We start from the raw sequence: 20618 nt of genomic DNA on the forward strand, positions 1-20618 counted from the left end.
CCAGTAAGGAGGGAGGGAGGAGTACAGGGCAGGCCAGACAGGTACTAGTGGTGGGGGACTCAATTATTAGGGGAACAGACAGGTCAATCTGTCACAAAGACCGGGATCGCCGAACAGTGTGTTGTCTGCCTGGCGCACAAGTTCGGCACATCGCGGATCGGGTTGACAGGTTGCTGGGCGGGGCTGGAGAGGACCCAGCAGTCATGGTACATATTGGCACCAATGACAAAGTAAGAGGTAGGTGGAGTGTCCTTAAAAATGATTTCAGGGACTTAGGCCGCAAGCTTAAGGCAAGGACCTCCAAGGTAGTATTTTCTGAAATACTACCAGTACCACGAGCCACACCAGAGAGGCAGCGGGAGATCAGGGAGGTAAACAAGTGGCTCAGAAGCTGGTGTAGGAAGGAAGGGTTTGGGTTCATGGAGAACTGGGCTGACTTCGCTGTCGGTTACCGGCTCTACCGTAGGGACGGGCTACACCTCAATGGGGAGGGTGCAGCTGTGCTTGGGGAGAAGATGGCTAGAAGGGTGGAGGAGTGTTTAAACTAGGGACTTGGGGGGAGGGAACCTACAGCAAAGAGGGGGAAGATAGTGTAGATAGAGAGGTGGGAAATATAAATGTACCTGCGGGTGGAGCGGAGGGAGGGGTTAGAATAGTTAATAGGAATAGGCTTCATAGGAAAATAAAAAACTTACACCCTTGAATCCCATTAACCCCAATAACATAAAGGATGGAAATGTAAAGTGTATGTTCACAAATGCCAGAAGCCTAGCAAATAAAATGGGGGAGCTTGAGGCCTTGATACTGGAGGAACATATTGATATAGTTGGGGTCACTGAGACATGGCTGGACTCCTCGCATGACTGGGCTGTCAATCTGCAGGGGTTTACATTGTTTCGCAAGGATAGAATAAACAGAAAAGGTGGTGGAGTCTGTCTGTATGTAAGAAGTGGTATGAAAGTCAGTGTGAACGATGCCATAGTGTGTGATGATTCTGAGGATGTGGAATCACTGTGGGTAGAATTACAAAAGGAGGGAAATACTGAAAAAATAATATTTAGGGTAATCTACAGACCCCCTAATATCACTGAAGAGATAGAAGTTCGGCTTCATAAACAACCGCCCGGGCAGGTACAGTGGTAATAATGGGAGATTTTAACTATCCAGATATAGATTGGGGTCCGGGGTTGGCTAAAACTACAAAGGGGCGACAATTCCTAAATTTATTGCAGGATAATTTTATGGGCCAGTTTGTGGAGGACCCAACAAGAAGTGATGCCTTGTTGGATCTGATCATTTCCAACAACGCAGAGCTGGTTGGTAATGTAACTGTGAGGGAAAACCTTGGTAATAGCGACCACAATATAGTTACTTTTGACTTACTTAAAATGTAGAAAACAAAGACTGACAGGGAAAGCAAAAACATATAACTTTAAAAAGGCAAACTTCCCTGGGCTGAGGGCTGCACTACAGGACATAGACTGGGGGAGGTGTTGTCAAATACTGATACAGAAGGTAAATGGGACATCTTTAACCTCTTAAGGACGCAGGGCGTATGGATACGCCCTGCATCCCGAGTCCTTAAGGACGCAGGGCGTATCCATACGCCCGTGGGAATTCCGGTCCCCACCGCTAGCCGGTTGGGGACCGGAGCCGGATGCCTGCTGAAATCGTTCAGCAGGCATCCCGGCATATCGCCCAGGGGGGTCATTATGCCCCCCCATGTCGGCGATCGCCGCAGATCGCTGGACAATTCAGTCCAGCGATCTGCGTCGATTCCGGGTCAATCGGGTCTCCAGTGTTGGGATCGGGGTCCCAGGAGCGACGGCGGCGGCGAGGGACAGTCCTGTGATGGAGCAGCAGCAGGAGGTGAGTTACAGCCTCCTGCTGTTGCTTAGCAACAGCTCCCAGCATGCAAAAAGGGCATGCTGGGAGCTGTAGTTATGCAACAGCAGGAGGCAGACCACCACAACTCCCAGCATTCCCTTATGGGCATGCTGGGACTTATGGTTTTGCAACAGCTGGAGGCACATTTTTTCTATGGAAAAGTGTACCTTCAGCTGTTGTATAACTACAACTCCCAGCTTGCACAAACAGCTAAAGTGCATGCTGGGAGTTGTAGTGGTGCATCTGCTGGTTGCATAACTACAACTCCCAGCATGCCCGTTGGCTGTCGGTGACTGCTGAGAGTTGTAGTTTTGCAACAGCTGAAGGCACACTGGTTGTGAAACTTAGAGTTTTTTTTTTTACCTAACTCAGTGTTTCACGACCGGTGTGCCTCCAGCTGTTGCAAACTACAACTCCCAGCAGTCACCTTACACCATGCACCGTACATGCTGGGAGTTGTAGTTTTGCAACAGCTGGAGGCACACTGGTTTTGAAACACTGAGTAAGGTCACAAACTCCGTGATACATAACCAGTGTGCCTACAGCTGTTGCAAAACTAAAACTCTCAGCATGTACAGTCTGTCAGCGCATGCTGGGAGTTGTAGTTTTGCAACAGCTGGATGTCCCCCCCAATGTAAATGTACAGGGTACACTCACATGGGCGGAGGCTTACAGTAAGTATCGGGCTGCAAGTTTGAGCTGCAGCAAATTTTCTGCAACAGCTCAAACTGCCAGCGAGAAACTACTGTGAACCCCCGCCCGTGCGACTGTACCCTAAAAACACTACACTACACTACCACAAAAAATAAAATAAAAAGTAAAAAACACTACATATACACATACCCCTACACAGCCCCCCTCCCCTCCCCAATAAAAATGAAAAACGTCTGGTACGCCACAGTTTCCAAAACGGAGCCTCCAGCTGTTGCAAAACAACAACTCCCAGTATTGTCGGACAGCCGTTGACTGTCCAGGCATGCTGGGAGTTTTTCAACAGCTGGAGGCACCCTGTTAGGGGTATTCTACGCCAGTGATTCCCAATGTCCACCCCTATGCAATCCCTAATTTAGGCCTCAAATGCGCATGGCGCTCTCACTTTGGAGCCCTGTCGTATTTCAAGGCAACAGTTAAGGGTCACATATGGGGTATCGCCGTACTCGGGAGAAATTGGGCTTCAAATTTTGGGGGGTATTTTCTGCTTTTACCCTTTTAAAAATGTAAAGTTTTTGGGAAAAGAAGCATTTTAGGTAAAAAAAAAAATTTTTTTTTTTTTTTTTTTACATATGCAATAGTCTTGAAACGCCTGTGGGGTATTAAGGTTCACTTAACCCCTTGTTACATTCCCCGAGGGCTCTAGTTTCCAAAATGGTATGCCATGTGGGTTTTTTTTTGCTGTCCTGGCACCATAGGGGCTTCCTAAATGTGGCATGCCCCCAGAGCAAAATTTGCTTTCAAAAAGCCAAATGTGACTCCTTCTCTTCTGAGACCTGTAGTGCGCCAACAGAGCACTTTTCACCCCCATATGGGGTGTTTTCTGAATCGGGACAAATTGGGCTTCAAATTTTGGGGGGGGTATTTTCTGCTTTAACCCTTTGTATAAATGAAAATTTTTTGGGAAACCAAGCATTTTAGGTAAATTTTTTTATTTTTTTTTACATATGCAAAAGTCGTGAAACACCTGTAGGGTATTAAGGTTCACTTTACCCCTTGTTACGTTCCCCGAGGGGTCTAGTTTCCAAAATGGTATGCCATGTGGTTTTTTTTTGCTGTCCTGGCACCATAGGAGCTTCCTAAATGCGGCATGCCCCCAGAGCAAAATTTCCTTCAAAAAAGCCAAATGTGACTCCTTCTCTTCTGAGACCTGTAGTGCGCCAGCAGAGCACTTTTCACCCCCATATGTGGTGTTTTCTGAATCGGGAGAAATTGGGCTTCAAATTTTGGGGGGTATTTTCTGCTATTACCCTTTTTAAAAATGTAAAACTTTAGGGAAACCAAGCATTTTAGGTAAAAAAAATTTTTTTTTTTTTTACATATGCAAAAGTCGTGAATCACCTGTGGGGTATTAAGGTTCACATTACCCCTTCTTACGTTCCCCGAGGGGTCTAGTTTCCAAAATGGTATGCCATGTGTTTTTTTTTGCTGTTCTGGCACCATAGGGGCTTCCTAAAGGTGACATGCCCCCCAAAAACCATTTGACGCTCCTTCCCTTCTGAGCCCTCTACTGCGCCCGCCGAACACTTTACATAGACATATGAGGTATGTGCTTACTCGAGAGAAATTGGGTTTCAAATACAAGTAAAAATTTTCTCATTTTTACCCCTTGCAAAAATTCAAAAATTGGGTCTACAAGAACATGCGAGTGTAAAAAATGAAGATTGTGAATTTTCTCCTTCACTTTGCTGCTATTCCTGTGAAACCCGTAAAGGGTTAAAACACTTACTGAATGTCATTTTGAATACTTGGGGGTGCAGTTTTTATAATGGGGTCATTTCTGGGGTATTTCTAATATGAAGACCCTTCAAATCCACTTCAAACCTGAACTGGTCCCTGAAAAAAAGCGAGTTTCAAAATTTTGTGAAAAATTGGAAAATTGCTGCGGAACTTTGAAGCCCTCTGGTGTCTTCCAAAAGTAAAAACTCATCAATTTTATGATGCAAATATAAAGTAGACATATTGTATATGTGAATAAAAAAAAAAATTTGGAATATCCATTTTCCTTACAAGCAGAGAGCTTCAAAGTTAGAAAAATGCAAAATTTTCAAATTTTTCATCAAATTTTGGGATTTTTCACCTAGAAAGGATGCAAGTTACCAAAAAATTTTACCACTACGTTAAAGTAGAATATGTCACGAAAAAAAATCTCGGAATCAGAATGATAACTAAAAGCATTCCAGAGTTATTAATGTTTAAAGTGACAGTGGTCAGATTTGCAAAAAATGGCCGAGTCCTTAAGGTGAAAAAGGGCTCAGTCCTTAAGGGGTTAAATCAACTCTAAATAACTATACATCTAAATATATACCAAAGGGGAACAAATATAAACGATTAAAACTAAATCCTACTTGGCTGACACATGATGTTAAAAGAGCAATAAACAACAAAAAAATTGCCTTAAAAAAATACAAATCTGATGGGTCAGCGATAACATTTAAACAGTACAAAGAGCTTAACAAAATCTGTAAAAATTTAATAAAAACAGCAAAAATTCAAAACGAGAGACAGGTGGCCAAAGAAAGCAAAACTAATCCTAAATATTTTTTTAGATATATTAATGCAAAAAAAACAAGGACAGAGCATGTAGGACCCCTTAATAATGATAATGGGGAGGTTGTCACGGGCAATCAAGAGAAGGCGGAGCTACTGAATGGGTTCTTTAGTTCTGTATACACTAGGGAAAAAGGAGCTGACATTGGACAGGTCAGTGCTGCTAACACATCATGTAATGTACTGAACTGGCTTAATGTAGAGATGGTACAAGGTAAGTTAAGTGATATAAATGTAAGCAAATCTCCAGGGCCGGATGGACTACACCCAAGAGTTCTTAGAGAGGTAAGTTCAGTAATATCTGTACCCCTGTTCATGATATTTAGAGATTCTCTGGTGTCTGGTATTGTGCCAAGGGACTGGCGCAAGGCGAATGTGGTACCAATCTTCAAAAAGGGCTCTAGGTCTTCCCCAGGAAACTATAGACCGGTAAGTTTAACGTGCATTGTGGGTAAATTGTTTGAAGGACTTATAAGGGATTACATACAGGAATACATAGGGGATAATTGTATTATAAGTAATAGCCAGCATGGGTTTACTAAGGATAGAAGTTGTCAAACCAATCTAATTTGCTTTTATGAAGAGGTGAGTAGAAGCCTTGACAGAGGAATGGCTGTGGATATAGAGGGGGGCTGTGTATATAGAGGGGGGCTCTGTATATAGAGGAATGGCTGTGGATATAGTGTTTCTGGATTTTGCCAAAGCGTTTGATACTGTCCCTCACAGACGTCTGACAGGTAAGTTAAGGTCTTTGGGTTTGGAAATTGTAGTTTGTAACTGGATTGAACACTGGCTCATGGATCGTACCCAGAGAGTGGTGGTCAATGATTCGTACTCTGATTGGTCCCCGGTTATTAGTGGTGTACCCCAAAGTTCAGTACTGGGACCGCTGTTGTTTAATTTATTTATCAATGATATAGAGGATGGTATTAACAGCTCTGTTTCTATCTTTGCAGATGACACCAAGCTTTGTAGCACGGTACAGTCTATAGAGGATGTGCATAAGTTACAAGATGACTTGGATAGACTAAGTGTCTGGGCATCCACTTGGCAAATGAGGTTCAATGTGGATAAATGTAAAGTTATGCATCTGGGTACTAATAACCTGCATGCGTCGTATGTCTTAGGGGGGATTAAACTGGCAGAGTCACTGGTAGAGAAGGATCTGGGTGTACTTGTAGATCACAGACTACAGAATAGCATGCAATGTCAGGCTGCTGCTTCCAAAGCCGGCAGGATATTGTCATGTATCAAAAGAGGCATGGACTCAAGGGACAGGGACCTAATACTCCCCCTTTATAAAGCATTGGTACGGCCTCACCTGGAATATGCTGTTCAGTTTTGGGCACCTGTCCATAAAAGGGACACTGCGGAGTTGGAAAGGGTGCAGAGACGCGCGACTAAACTAATATGGGCCATGGAACATCTTAGCTATGAGGAGCGATTAAAGGAGTTACAATTGTTTAGTCTTGAGAAGAGACATTTAAGGGGGGATATGATAAACGTATATAAGTATATTAATGGCCCATACAAAAAATATGGAGAAAAACTGTTCCAGGTTAAACCCCCCCAAAGGACGAGGGGGCACTCCCTCCGTCTGGAGAAAAAAAAGTTTAGTCTCAAGGGGCGACACGCCTTCTTTACCATGAGAACTGTGAACTTATGGAACAGTCTACCTCAGGAACTGGTCACAGCAGGAACAATTAACAGCTTTAAAACAGGATTAGATACATTCATGGAACAAAATAACATTAATGCTTATGAAGAAATATAAAATCCCATCCCTTCCCCTCCCCAATATCGCGCCACACCCCTACCCCTTAATTCCCTGGTTGAACTTGATGGACATATGTCTTTTTTCGACCGTACTAACTATGTAACTATGTAACAAAGGGTCATTAAAATTTTATAAAAAAATAAATAAAAAAAACAACAACTTTTTTTCACCTGCTATGTCAACCAATTAGCTCCCTGCAATTGTGTCATGGGGGAGATGATCAGGCCTCTGATCGACCGCTGATGAGCAGTTTAAAGGGGTACTCCGGCACTAAGACATCTTATTTCCTATACAAAGGATAGGGGATAAGATGCCTGATTGAGGGGGTCCCGCCGCTGGGGACCCCCAGGATCTTCCACGACGCACCCCGTTAGAATCAGCCCCCGGAGCGTGTTTGCTCCGGGTCTGATTACTGGCGATCACGGGAACGGAGCATAGTGACGTCACGGCTCTGCCCCGTGTGACATCATGCTCCGCCCCCTCAATGCAATCCTATGGGAGGGGGCATGACAGCTGTCACGCCCCTCCAATAGACTTGCATTGAGGGGGCGGAGCGTGATGTCACACGGGGGCAGAGCCGTGACGTCACTATGCTCCATCCTCGTGGTCGAGATGGACTCAGCCTGAGGACCTCCAGCGGTTCCGGAAGCCGCTAAAGGTGGGTGCTGCATGGTAGATCCCGGGGGTCCCCAGCGATCTGACATCTTATCCCCTATCCTTTGGATAGGGGATAAGATGTCTAGGGGCGGAGTACCCCTTTAAGGGTGTGTTGACACGTGCGCACCCTGTCTAGATGAAGTTGTCAGCAAGCTCCGTGTCGGTTACTAACAGGTTCCCTTAAAAAAAAAATTAAAAATAAAAATTTTCAGCAACATCTCTCCGTGTCATGAAAAAAGCATATGGCTCAAAAAGGGCTTGTGCTATGTATAGCACAATATTGTTCCCAGCATTGGTAACGGTGGTGTGGAATTGATATCAAGAGATTTTGGAAGTATAATTTTTGTTAATAGGATTGCCTGTGACTGTTGTAAAAAAAAAGAATATGGCTGCATAAACAATCCAGATATTTCAACGCTCGTAATAGGCTCAGTAAAAGAGCACATCGCCCCATGTAATAGGGCACTCACAGTACTTGGATGTTTAAGAAACCAAGTGACTTCCAGCTCCAATAATAAAAGAATCTTTACTCTGCAGCCATGACTAGGGACTTTGAGTCTGAAAGGTGTCGGCTTTACTGATGAGGTTTTTTTTATCAGTTTAAGTTTTAGCCATTTTCACAGTAAGAAAAGTACATAAAAAGATGTTTTTGAAGTACAGGGGGTATGTGTTTTCATGTGACTCAATCTACAGATTAAAGGACAGATCTGAGCCTAACATAACCCCACGGGAGTGGATGTGCTTCCTAGGAGATATAGTAGTGTTACATACTAACATGTAATATCAGGTTTAGATGAACTGGTCTTGGGAGTGATGGCCCACTATGGCTGAGGCAGACATCACTCGCAAGACCAGTTCTTGGAAGGAGGGGGCCGGAGCCCTCCGAGGTAAGAGACGAGCCCTGTTCTGGAGATCAAGACAGGTCCAAGGGAATACGCTTTACAGGGTATCCCTCAACTGTTACAAAATTAAGCATTGAGACCAACTACAAGCCAAGCCAACACAACAATAAGGCCTTAAAGACGATGTCCAGTGATAAGAAATGTATCCCCTATCTGCAGGATAGGGGATAAAGGTCTGATACAGGGGGTCTGACCACTGGGACCCCCTGCAATCTCCCATACAGGGCCCCGGCCCGGCTGAGCTGCTGTGGGTGACATTTCTCACACAGCAGGTCAGCTGGTTCAAACACCTGTGTCTCTGCCTCTACCATAGAGATGAATGGAAGGGAAGTGTTTGGACCAGCTGCCCTGCAGGGTACAAAACGCAATATAGCAGCGCAGAGTTGGGGCCCTGTATGGGAGATTGCGGGGGGCTCAGGATTAGACCACCTACGATCAGACATTTATCCCCTATCCGCAGAATTTCTTAAGACTGGACAAGTGAAGGAGGCCTTATTCATACAAAAAAATAGGGTCAGCTCACCGCCTTGTAATGCCTTCCAGTGTATTTAGCAAGACATTTGTCTTGAAACGGAAGCCAGGGAAGATTTTCCATGATTAAAGGAGTACTTCGGTGGAAAACTTTTTTTTTAAATCAACTGGTGCCAGAAAGTTAAACAGATTTGTAAATGACTTCTATTAAAAAATCTTAATCCTTCCTGTACTTATTAGCTGCTGAATACTACAGAGGAAATTCTTTTCTTTTTGGAACACAGAGCTCTCTGCTGACATCATGAGCACAGTGCTCTCTGCTGACATCTCTGTCCATTTTAAGAACTGCCAGAGTAGGAGAAAATCCCCATCGCAAACATATGCTGCTCTGGTCCGTTCTTAAAATGGACAGAGATGTCAGCAGAGAGCACTGTGCTCATGATGTCAGCAGAGAGCTCTGTGTTCCAAAAATAAAAGAATTTCCTCTGTACTATTCAGCAGCTAATAAGTACTTGAAGGATTAAATTTAATAGATTTAATAGAAGTCATTTACAAATCTAGAATAAAGGAAATACGTGTGCAGCTCACAACCGAAAATCCGAGGTATAAAAAAAAAAAGAGAACACTTGGAAAATGATATTAACCACATCTCATCCTTGATGTGTGGTTAATATAATTTTCCAAGTGTTCTAATTTACAAATCTGTTTAACTTTCTGGCACCAGTTGATTTAAAAAAAAAAAGAAAAAAAAAGGGGTTTCCACCGGAGTACCCCTTTAAGATTTGTTAACAGGTCGAAAAGCGTTGGTGTTTCAGGAGGGTTTTTTTATGTTTTTTTTTTTTTCTCACCTTGTTCACCTTATACTTTATTTCAAAAAGATTAAAATTCCATATTTTTTTTATTGGGAGCCAGAATCATCTATCTTGTTTGAATGATGCCTTATGGCACCATTTATCAGTCATAGAAAACTTCTTTCTGTGATTCCATTTAAATCCAACATCAAGAAAACCTATGGTAAGTAGAGATGAGCGAACTTACAGTAAATTTGATTCGTCACGAACTTCTCGGCTCGGCAGTTGATGACTTATCCTGCATAAATTAGTTCAGCTTTCAGGTGCTCCCGTGGGCTGGAAAAGGTGGATACAGTCCTAGGAGACTCTTTCCTAGGACTGTATCCACCTTTTCCAGCCCACGGGAGCACCTGAAAGCTGAACTCATTTACGCAGGAAAAGTCATCAACTGCCGAGCCGAGAAGTTCGTGACGAATCAAATTTACTGTAAGTTCGCTCATCTCTAATGGTAAGCTTCATTGGATGTCGGAGGTGTTCCGCTATTTTTCTCCCTTAGAAACCATGCAAGCAAAATGATGGGAACAGTGCTGGATATATGGCATCCCGTGTCTTAGGAACAAATCTTTAAAAAATAAAAAATTTAAAAAAAAATTAAAAAAAAAAGCTCCATCTTACATCATCAGAAACAAGACACAACCATGTATTATTGTTAGAAAGAGTACTTCAAAGGTAAAAGGCACAAAAGAAAGTAAATCAATAGTAAAACGTAAGAACTTCACGCTGATAGAGGCAGGTTTTATCTCTGATGTAATGCCACTTACTTCAGGGATGAAATGGTTCTTAAGTCACCAGTAGTAAAGCCATTTAATCCTATTGTGAACACCATGAATAAATATGTAATATGAACTGGTGCATAGTAAGTACACAGAGAACAGGAAACTAAAAGTCATGCTACATTGCATCTAATGGTGACAGCACAAGCCTTTATCCTCAGATGTTAGACACCTTCCCATTTCTAACGCTACTCTATTAATGGTCCCAGAAAGCATCTATATTATCAATCTCATACTGCCATCTCATGGTTAAAACTATTACAGCATGGTGATGTATTTGTCATTTATGCTACGTTACATACTATCTGTACCAGTGTAGCATAAAACAAGAGATAATCCAGCGAAGGAATGATGTGACGCACTTCAGGTGTCCACATGCTCCCTTAATCGTACATGTACGATTAAGGGTGCCTATGGACACCTGAAACGCGTCACATTTGTTTCTGTTTTGCTGGCTTTTAACAATAAAGAAGAGTTCTTTGGCATCATTCCTCCGCTGGATTATCTCTTGTTTTATGCTACATTGCATTGTGTGCCTGCCACAGCACAGTCCGAGCAAGGGGCGACTACACGGTGAGCTGGACATTGTCTACAATTCCTGCTATCTATACCAGTGGTCTCAAACGATGCCCCTCCAGATGTTTCAAAACTTCAACTCCTAGCATGCCCGGACAGCCGTTGGCTGTCCGGGCATGCTGGGAGTTGAAGTTTTGAAACATCAGGACGGCCACAGCTTTACACCACTGATCCTTACTTTCTGGCCACACAGCTTTTTGTGGTAGGAAGTAATGTACATCTCTCCTACTTCTGCATTTGGCGCAAAAACAAAAAAAAAGTACTTCAAACTGCCCTGTGCATCCATTTTTTTTTTTTGCGCAGAAACATTCTAATGGTGGTGTAAAATAATCATGTTTTTTGGGGTACACAAAAATGTATTGCACAGTGACTGATGTTTTTTAACTAGACTGAATTTGCTATGGATTTCGATGTGGACATGGTATAGATTTGCTAATGCATATTTGTGAGCTGATTTTTTTTATTAACCCCTTAAGGACCAGGCCATTTTACACCTTAGGACCAGAGCGTTTTTTTTAATTCTGACCACTGTCACTTTAAACATTAATAACTCTGGAATGCTTTTAGTTATCATTCTGATTCCGAGATTGTTTTTTCGTGACATATTCTACTTTAACTTGGTGGTAAAATTTTATGGTAACTTGCATCCTTTCTTGGTGAAAAATCCCAAAATTTGATGAAAAATTTGAAAATTTAGCATTTTTCTAACTTTGAAGCTCTCTGCTTGTAAGGAAATGGATATTCAAAATAAAAATTGTTTTGGTTCACATATACAATATGTCTACTTTATATTTGCATCATAAAATTTATGAGTTTTTACTTTTGGAAGACACCAGAGGGCTTCAAAGTTCAGCAGCAATTTTGAAATTTTTCACAAAATTTTCAAACTCGCTATTTTTCATGGACCAGTTCAGGTTTGAAGTGGATTTGAAGGGTCTTCATATTAGAAATACCCCATAAAAGACCCCATTATAAAAACTACACCCCCCAAAGTATTCAAAATGACATTCAATAAGTGTATTAACCCTTTTGTGTTTCACAGGAATAGCAGCAAAGTGAAGGAGAAAATTCACAATCTTCATTTTTTACACTCGCATGTTCTTGTAGACCCAATTTTAGAATTTTTGCAAGGAGAAAATTTTTACTTGTATTTGAAACCCAATTTCTCTCGAGTAAGCACATACCTCATATGTCTATGTTAATTGTTCGGCGGGCGCAGTAGAGGGCTCAGAAGGGAAGGAGCGACAAATGGTTTTTGGGGGGCATGTCACCTTTAGGAAGCCCCTATGGTGCCAGGACAGCAAAAAAAAAACACATGGCATACCATTTTGGAAACTAGACCCCTCGGGGAACGTAACAAGGGGTAAAGTGAACCTTAATACCCCACAGGTGATTCACGACTTTTGCATATGTAAAAAAAATAATAATTTTTTTTTACCTAAAATGCTTGGTTTCCCAAAAATTTTACATTTTTAAAAAGGATAATAGCAGAAAATACCCCCCAAAATTTGAAGTCCAATTTCTCCCGATTCAGAAAACACCCCATATGGGGGGTGAAAAGTGCTCTGCTGGCGCACTACAGGTCTCAGAAGAGAAGGAGTCACATTTGGCTTTTTGAAAGCAAATTTTGCTCTGGGGGCATGCCGCATTTAGGAAGCCCCTATGGTGCCAGAACAGCAAAAAAAACAAAAAACACATGGCATACCATTTTGGAAACTATACCCCTCGGGGAATGTAACAAGGGGTAAAGTGAACCTTAATACCCCACAGGTGATTCACGACTTTTGCATATGTAAAAAAAAAAAATTATTTTTTTACCTAAAATGCTTGGTTTCCCAAAAATTTAACATTTTTAAAAAGGGTAATAGCAGAAAATACCTCCCAAAATTTGTAACACAATTTCTCCCGAGTACAGCGATACCCCATATGTGGCCCTAAACTGTTGCCTTGAAAGACGACAGGGCTCCAAAGTGAGAGCGCCATGTGCATTTGAGGCCTAAATTAGGGACTTGCATAGGGGTGGACATAGGGGTATTCTACGCCAGTGATTCCCAAACAGGGTGCCTCCAGCTGTTGCAAAACTCCCAGCATGCCTGGACAGTCAACGGCTATCTGGCAATACTGGGAGTAGTTGTTTTGCAATAGCTGGAGGCTCCGTTTTGGAAACAGTGGCGTACCAGACGTTTTTCATTTTTATTGGGGAGGGGGGCTGTGTAGGGGTATGTGTATATGTAGTGTTTTTTACTTTTTATTCCATTTTTTGGTAGTGTAGTGTTTTTAGGGTACAGTCACACGGGCGGGGGTTCACAGTAGTTTCTCGCTGGCAGTTTGAGCTGCGGCAGAAAATTTGCCGCAGCTCAAACTTGCAGCCGGATACTTACTGTAAACCTCCGCCCATGTGAGTGTACCCTGTACATTCACATTGTGGGGGAGAAACATCCAGCTGTTGCAAAACTACAACTCCCAGCATGTACGGTCTATCAGTGCATGCTGGGAGTTGTAGTTTTGCAACAGCTGGAGGCACACTGGTTGTGAAACACCGAGTTTGGTAACAAACTCAGTGTTTTGCAACCAGTGTGCCTTCAGCTGTTGCAAAAGCTACAACCCCCAGCATGTACGGACAGCGGAAGGGCATGCTGGGTCTTGTAGTTATGCAACAGTTGGAGGCATACTACTTTGGCTGGGGATGTTGGGGATTGTAGTTATGCAACAGCTGGAGACACACTGGTTTGCTACTTAAAGGGGTACTCCGGTGAAAACCTTTTTTCTTTTAAATCAACTGGTGACAGAAAGTTAAACATATTTGTTAATTACTTCTATTAAAAAATCTTAATCCTTCCAGTACTTATTAGCTGCTGAATGCTACAGAGGAAATTCCTTTCTTTTTGGAACACTGATGACATCATGAACACAGTGCTCTGTGCTGACTTCTCTGTCCTTTTTAGCAACCGTGCATAGCAGATGAATGCTTAGGGCAGCATGGTGGCTCAGTGGTTAGCACTGCTGCCTTGCAGTGCTGGGGCCTTGAGTTCAAATCCCACTAAGGACAACAATAAATAAAGAGTTATTATTATTATTATGACGTCAGCAAAGAACACTGTGCTCGTGATGTCATCAGAGAGAATTCCAAAAAGAAAATAATTTCCTCTGTAGTATTCAGCAGCTAATAAGTACAGGAAGGATTAAGATTTTTTTAATAGAAGTAATTTACAAATCTGTTTAACTTTCTGGTACCAGTTGATTTAAAAGAAAAAAGGTTTTCACCGGAGTACCCCTTTAACTCAGTGTGCCTTCAGCTGTTGCAAAACTACAACTCTCAGCAGTCACCGACAGCCAACGGGCATGCTGGGAGTTGTAGTTATGCAACCAGCAGATGCACCACTACAACTCCCAGCACGCACTTTATCTGATTGTGCAAGCTGGGCGTTGTAGTTATACAACAGCTGAAGGTACACTTTTCCATAGACAAAATGTGCATCCAGCTGTTGCAAAACTATAAGTCCCAGCATGCCCATAAGGGAATGCTGGGAGTTGTGGTGGTCTGCCTCCTGCTGATGCATAACTACAGCTCCCAGCATGCCCTTTTTGCATGCTGGGAGCTGTTGCTAAGCAACAGCAGGAGGCTTTCACTCACCTCCTACTGCTGCTGATCCACGCCGTGCAGTTCAGTCCCGCCGCCGCCGCCGCCGCCCCTGGGGCCCCGATCCCAACATTGACGCCGGGGATCGGGGTCCCCAGCACCCGGGGTGCACGTCCCGCACCCGCTCACGTCCTCCGGAAGAGGGGCGGAGCGGGTTGCGGGAGTGACACCCGCAGCAGGCGCCCTGATTGATCGGCCGGGAAACCGGCCGACGAATCAGGGCGATCGTGAGATGACACCAGTGCCACCTCACCCCTGCTGGCTATGGCTGTTCAGCCAGTAATTCCGGGTCACCAGGTCACTGGAGACCTGATTGACCCGGAATCGCTGGACTGAATTGTCCAGCAATCTGCGGCCATCGCCGACATGGGGGGGCATAATGACCCCCCCCCCCCCCCCTGGGCGATATGCCGCGGTGCCTGCTGAATGATTTCAGCAGGTATCGGGCACCGGCTCCTCTCCGGCTAGCGGCGGGGGGCCGGGAATGGACAGCACGTACTCCTACGTCCTCGGTCCTTAAGGACTTGGAAACGGGGGCGTAGGAGTACGTCCATTGTCCTTAAGGGGTTAAATGTATTCATTCTCCCAGATTCATCAATCTGCCACGGCAGAATTTCAGTGTGGAATCTGAAAGAAAAATTCAGCTCAGAAATTCCATTTCAGCAGAATCCTATAGTTTTCAATGGCAGTCTGCTGCACCATGCACATGGCAGAGTTTCTGTGATGAAAATTCTTTAGGCGGAATCCACTCTAAAATGCATTGCTGTCTCTGGAGCAGAGACTCCAGTCCTATCCAGACTCCCTGCTCCTGTACAACAGCGCAGGGCTTCTGCTGCAGGCTGCGCATGATGACGCCATTTCATTGGAGGGGACCTATTGGGGTAAAATTACCACGTTTTTGCCTGCGGTCGGGAAACCGCATACGGCCAAAAACACAGCCGACCGGAGGCCGCGGTTCACTCCGGTCGGCTCATAGACATGCATTAACTATGGTTCCCGAATACGGCTGAGCGCGGGCGCCGCGATTAAACCCTGCCCACCCCTCCTCCCAGCCGCATACGGGAACCGTAGTTACAAACCCTAGTGTGAACCCTGCCTAAGGCTGGGTTCACACCACGTTTTTGCAATACAGTTCCTGTATCAGGTTTTTGATAACAAAACAGATTCCTTAAAACCGGACTAAACTGTATCAAAACGTGTGTACAAATTTTTATCTCTATACGGTTTGAAAAATGATGTCCGTTTGCCTGTTTATTAAGAAAAAACTGTATACGTTTTTAACTTTTCACTCCATTATGAAAAATTGTCACTTATTTGATTGAAATTCCAAGAAGAAAAACTGTGCAAAGTCAAAAACAGTATGGTGAAAACCAGATGGAACCGTATGCACATACGGTTCTGTACACTTCCCATTGACTCCCATGTAAAAAAACAAAACAAAAAAAAACGTATACAGTTTAATACGGTTTTTCACCTGGGCCAAAAAACGTGGTAGGCCACAGTTTTCTGTCCAGAAAAAAATTAATTAAAATGGAGGAAAAACTGCTATTTAAGGCACCTGCTGCTGTGATATGGGAAGGTGGGCGGTGCGGCTTCAACCCAGCAAATGCTGGTATAGAGACAAACTTGCTTCAACAATAAAGGAGAAGTGGAAATGAATCGCACTCACCACTGTAGTATTCCCAAACGACAATCCTTTAATGCATAGGTAGTTGCAGCAGCATATTACAAGAGGATGATGTCCATAGAGCGGAGACTGAGAGCAGCCGCTCTCAAGACGCAGGGGCACACAGGTGGGTGGCAACTAGTTTCGTGTCAGCCGACGCTTCTTTCGGCAGCACACACCTTGCCGGAAGAAGCGTCGGCTGACCCGAAACTAGTTGCTACCCACCGGTGTGCCCCTGTGTCTTGAGAGCAGCTGCTCTCAGTCTCCGCTCTATGGACACCATCCTCTTGTAATATGCTGCTACTACCTATGCATTAAAGGATCGTCTTTTGGGAATACTACAGTGGTGAGTGCGATTCATTTCCACTTCTCCTTTATTGTTGAAACTGTTTTCTGTACGGTTGCATACGTTTTTTTTTTTGTTTTTTTTTATTAAACTGTATGCAGAAACCGTATAGCAAAATCGTGGTGTGAACCCACCCTAATAGAGACATCCCGGGGGTGGTATAAACTACCGGCCTATACCCACGCAGGGCATCAACTTAATGGGGGGGGGGGGGTCCTACCTGCTGAGGACTTCTATCTAATGGGGGGGATGAAATAATCAACCTGCTGGGGTCTTCTACCTAATGAAGGAGAAGTTATGTATCTACTGGGGGGGGAGATTATATACCAAATGGGGACCTGCCAAGCCACCCCACCAATCCTCCCCTAACCACCAACCCACTTACCTAGTCCCTCATGCTATCAATGGTACCACAGAAGGCATTATTTGGGACACTTAAGGGTACAGAATGTGCTGTGTAAGTGCTGAGCCTAAGTTGTTTGTCTAGCAGATTCTACAGAGAGGAGTCATGGTTGGAATGAATCTTCATGGTGGTCTGAGCCAAATAGGGGGGGGGGGGAGACGGAACTCCTTCAGTGAGTCACTGGATGTAAGCGTTAATTTCTTAGGATAATTTGTTTTCTTAGTCCCAACAGCAGCTCAATGATGGGGATTTAGCAATAAGTTACTCCAAGGGGGACATTAATCAACGTTGCTGTGAGGTAGTAGAGATTTTACCCATTTGCTTGGTGTATTGTTTGCAGTTGCTCAACGGTTACCAAAAAGGTGCACAGGTTTTGATAAACTTTGTGCAATTATAGAAACCAGTGAGCTGCAGATTGGTTTAAGCTTTGTGCTCTAGCATCTGACACTTCTGTCTGCTTGAGAAAGGTAACATCTTCAAGCCATCCCGATAGTCCCCATTCTGCCTGCAGAGGTTGCGGTTAACCCAGTTTATGGGTGTCAGTCAATATTGAAGACTTACAAAAGAAAAGAAAACCTGTGAGGAAGTCTTGGATATTGACCCTGACTCACTAGTTATCTGCTTGAATGGTATGATGGCAGCCTGGCATCTTCAATACCCTTGGGTTTTTAAGAAAATCAGTGGGAACATGTAGGCCAGTCAGGAGCTCCAAGAAAAGGACAGACCATCAGTCAGGTTGTCTTCATGGTACAGGTAGCAGAACTTCCCCTTGGAGTTTAACTTGGTGGCCATGAGATCTCTCTGGCACTGCACACAGTTGGAACTCAGGTGAAGGGATAAACCCTCAAATGGTGATCTGCACTGATATTCGATGTTTCACAAATGTGGACAGAGGATTCAGTTTGACTCCTCATAAAGGAACCATTTACTGATCAGTGATTAAGATTTTTCATAAATCTCCATCTATAGTTGATTATTGCTGGCTTCAAACTACACTGGGTGGATTTTTGACTATAAGTCAGTTCTTTGGTTCAATCTCTGATCTCCCCATAGGGCTGGATTCTGCACTTCATCAGGTTTGCATCTTTTAATAAACAGTAAACTGCTGCCCTCTGCCTGTTTATGTAGAATACTGGACATACCAGTCCTTCACTATACAGTTCGCCAGTCTTATTGCCCCAACACCTCATGTTGGAGGACTGTGCTGCTACTTTCTAGCACCATCTTCCCAAGGTTCAGAAAAGACATCTGTGATCAGCACTATAGGGTGATTAAACCCTGTGTAGAGGAAGAGGGGTACAGTTGCCCATAGCAAACAGATTGCATTTATTATTTTTCACAGGCTTCTAAAAGTGAAAGCAGCGATCTGGTTGCTACAGGCATCTGCACCACTTTTGCTCTGCACAAGTTGATAAATCTCCTATATGGTTAAGAAGCCGGGAACTTACCCCAAAGAAATCTGCAAATTTGCTGCCACCATGTGACATCTTGGCAAGTCAATGGGGATAGTCAACAAAATCTGTGCATAGTAAGACTAGGTTCACACTACAGAGTTTCTGCCTGAAATTCTGCTTTGTAATGGCAGGCAGAAATTAGCTTACTAAAATGTATAGTGAATGGGTCTGTTCAAATTCACACTTCAGAATTTGGGAACAGAAATTCAACTTTAAAATGGCGTTGCTCATTCAGGCGGAAACTCAGAATACATTGCAGTCCATTAAGGATAGCAGTGGCTGCGTGGTCCTATCGCTGACTAAGTCGGCACTGAATCTCTGGGTGGAAATTTTCTGCCCATATTCTGTAGTGTGAACCTATCCTAAAAGTTGACCGTTGCCCATAGCAGCCAGCTTGATTTCATTTAAAAGAAAGGCTTTTGAAAAATGCAAAGCAGTGATCCGATTGCTCTGGCAACTTCCCTGCACAGGTTTTGATAAATCTCTCCCAATGTTAGGATATAGTTGTCCAGACTTCTACAACAGATGCCACATGCACGTGAGGTGATTTTAACTTATTAGGGGAGGGTTAAATCATCTTTAGTCACTTAGCCTTTTTATGCAGTGTTCTAGCCCCCTCTAGGGGGTATAACATGCATTACACGGATCTTTTATACTTTGCAATAGTATAGCAATGATCAGTGATTCTGCCACTTGACTGCTCCTGTCTGAATCTCCAGCCCGGAGCAGTCTTCTGGTGATCAGATGTGCAGGAGGCAGGTCAGGGAACCTCCTGATGTGTCCTAGCTGATTGGGACACTGCAGTTTCACCTCGGTGGTCCTGATCTGCATGACTGAGCAGCTGGGAGTAATTTTTATACAACTTTGAATGCAGCCTCTGAAGGGTTAAAAGCATGCAGCCCCACGATCTGTGACGTGCACCATTAGCCATGGGTCCTGGCAGTTAGAGGCTGGGCCTAAACCCATTAAGATGCGCGGTCAGTGTAACCTGTAGTTATAGAAAAGGAGTGGACTCAGGGCATACACATATACCCTTGGTACTCAAGGGGTTGATCAACTGGTACCAGAAATTTAACAATTGTAAATTACTTCCATTTAAAAATCTTAATCCTTCCAGTGCTTAACTGCAGTATACTACAGAGGAAGTTTTTTTTTACTGACTAGTGCTCTCTGCTGACACCTGACCATGTCAGGAACTGTCTAGAGCAGGAACAAATCCCCATAGCAAACCTATCCTGCTCTGGACAGTTCCTGACATGGTCAGACAAGAAAAAAAAAAATCTAGTATGCAGGCACTGTTAAGTACTGGAAGGATTAAGATTTTTTAAATAGAATTTACAAATCGTAACTTTCTGGCAAAAGAAAAAATTCCACTGGATTACCCTTTTTGGTGTTTTAAATGTCTGCTCTAGACTGTTCCTCACATGGACAGATTTATACAAAGAATCCTGACATTCCTTCAAAATACTCAAACTAATCCAGTCCACTAGTCTCAAGGCTACCACAGAAAGGAATTACAGAGTCATAGTAGGCACATGCTGAAAGTCTTAAGACTCTGGGAGATAGAGCAAAACCTGTATAGAGGAAGAGTGGTGCAGGTCCCCATAGCAGCCAATGATACATTTGGATAAACAGAAATAAAAGCAAAGGAATTATCTGATTGTTGACTGAATTTTAGGAACCACAACCACTTTTGGCCAGTGGCCAAGCAGATATGCTATCATTTATGCAAGTTGTAGTTGCAATCTACTTTAGCTTCTAGGCACATGAGGCAGATTGGTGCAACCCATTAAATTTCACAGAGTTACTCCAGGTTTTACGACTGGCATGTAAAGTGCTGGCCTACAGTAAATTATGTGCCCCATGTACTTGCTGCCATACACATGCAGGGGCACCCTTAAAGAATGTAAAATCTGTGATTAAACAGCTGACCCTTTAGTAAACATGCACTGCA

General features: G+C 43.6%; 1 non-coding gene across 1 annotated transcript; it reads left to right on the top strand.

Annotated features, from left to right (window-relative positions):
- Nucleotides 1-7831: 7831 nt before the first annotated feature.
- LOC130277832 (U11 spliceosomal RNA) lies at nt 7832-7996 on the top strand. Its single transcript, XR_008845597.1, has one exon. It is a non-coding gene; the product is annotated as a U11 spliceosomal RNA (small nuclear RNA).
- The last annotated feature ends 12622 nt before the right edge of the window (nt 7997-20618 follow it).

Source organism: Hyla sarda, chromosome 6 (genome assembly GCF_029499605.1).
Source record: "Hyla sarda isolate aHylSar1 chromosome 6, aHylSar1.hap1, whole genome shotgun sequence".
NCBI classification, from domain to species: Eukaryota; Metazoa; Chordata; class Amphibia; order Anura; family Hylidae; genus Hyla; species Hyla sarda.